Below are 2,500 nucleotides of genomic sequence, written 5' to 3'. Positions count from 1 at the left end.
GTGCTTAAAAATCCTTCCTTTGCATAAGTTGCTCAGTTTATCTGATCTGTAATTCCGGTAGATGGCAAGGCAAGTGTGACTTTACAATTTAAAACTGCAAATGTTATAATCTTCATTGTTATTGTTATTAATATCCTCATTATCATCAAATTCATCATCGTCATCATTATTATTGCTGTTTAATTGTTATCATCATTATTATCATTATCCTCATTATCTCATAATCATCATCATTATCACTATCATTATTACGATTATCTATACCGTTATTGTTGTCATAGCTCAACACAACAACAGTACTTGAATTTAATACACACAACACGTTTTATTACGTTCGCTTTTCCTAATTATACCAGCTATCCAGACTAATTTACTTTTGTCCTTGTAGTTTTTCCTTTCCATTCACCTTTCCTTGCACGTAAAAAAAAAAAAAAAAAAAAAAAAAAAAAAACCCTGAAAAGCTATATCAGCCTTTCTTACATTAAAAATGATTCAACAGCATTTGCATAATTGGAACACGACGAAAACTCCATTTATATCGGAGTTTTACCCCGAAGGAATGTGCAAATTGATTATAAGGAAGACTGATAGTGTATTATCATTGAAATTATCATTATCATCTCTATCATTATCATTATTATCATCAGTATGATCTTTATTATCATTATCATAACCATTATTAATATTGTTATTATTATTGGCATTATTACTATTATTTATATCATTATCGTTATCATCATCATTATTACTTTTTACATAATTATTGTTATTATCATTATTATTATTATTATCATTATCATCAGCATCTTTATTATTATTATCATTATTATTACTTTCATTATTATCATTATTTTCATTATCATTATTGTAATTATTATTACAATTATTACTACTGATCTTATTGTTATTGTTTTCCATATTTACATTAATGTTATTATTATTATCATTATCATGATTATTATCGTTATGATAATGATAATGATAATAATAAAATTTAATAATAACAATAATAGTTATATTAATATTTATTATACTGATAATTATAAGAATAATAATGATAAGAATAATAGTAACAATAATAACAAGAATTATAATAATAACAATAACAATTATAATTTTCTGGTACATTGAAATAGACAAATGCATGCATCCATAAATATTAATATATATATATACAGACATATATAGATTCACTGCTATTAGTCAACAAATTATGATAGTCCCTTATTGCCTCACAAGAATGTACTGAGAAGCTGGAAGTATGATTTATAATTTGAGATGAAAAAAAAAGAAGAAAAATCTGCCACCCGAAAAAATAAATACAAAAAAATACAAAATAAAAATAAAATCAAATAACACGAAGAACAAGACGGAGAAAAAAATAAAAATTCAAAAACAATATTGCAACCTGAGAACATTCGCTTTGCAACAAGCAAAGAGACGGAAGTGCCAGTGGTCGGGTGCATCATGACTGGAATATGAGCTAAAGAGAACAAGGTTGAGCAAAGGTTTATCGACTATGAACTTTTCTATGAAACCTTGGGGTAAACAAGGACGATCACAATGCAACAGATGAAGTCGAAACTTCTTTTTTCGGACACAGTAAAAGGGAATAGAATTTCGTTCGATTTCGTGTCGTATCATGATGGGGATAATAATTGTGAGGAAAAGGAAAATAAGATTAATAATAATAAAGTTAACAATTATCATAATTTAATCAACAATAAAAAATATATTTATAATGATTATATTATCATCAACACCATTATAATTGTTATTTTTATTATCATCATACCATCGTTATTACTATTATTATATATATAATTATATTATTATTAATACTGTTATTATTATCATACCATTATTATCATTGTTATTATCATTGTCATTATTATTACCATTATTATCATTGTTATTATTATTGTCATTATTCTTACCATTATTATCATTGTTATTATTATTGTCATTATTATTACCATTATTATCATTATTATTAGCATAATAATAATAATAATAATAATAATAATAATGATTATTATCATTATCATTATTTTCCTCATCATTATTATTATTAATATTAGCATCATCATTGTTGCCATTGTAATTACTATTATCCTTATCATCACATATATCATCAATATTACCGCTAATTATCAGCATTACTATCATTTTTAACATAAGTACCATCAAGATCATCAATATAATTATTCAACAGTTTTCTTGCTATTTCTTCCCCCATAAAAGCATTTCCTAAGAGAAACTATGACAAAACACCATTACAGTAAGAAATCATCTTCCTTCACATAAATCGCAGAGGTTTCAATTTCCCGATTTTCTTGGAAGGAGCGAATTCCAAGGAAGGAAAAACATACGAAGGAAGCGTGTATGTGGAGGGGAAACGAAGGAAAATATTTGGCAAACGTGATAGGAAAGTTCAAAATGTATCTCCCGATATTCTTTTCATATGAAGTTATATATATGTATATATATATATACACAT

Source organism: Penaeus chinensis, chromosome 39 (assembly GCF_019202785.1).
Source record: "Penaeus chinensis breed Huanghai No. 1 chromosome 39, ASM1920278v2, whole genome shotgun sequence".
NCBI classification, from domain to species: Eukaryota; Metazoa; Arthropoda; class Malacostraca; order Decapoda; family Penaeidae; genus Penaeus; species Penaeus chinensis.
Note: the sequence above shows the minus strand (reverse complement) of the source record.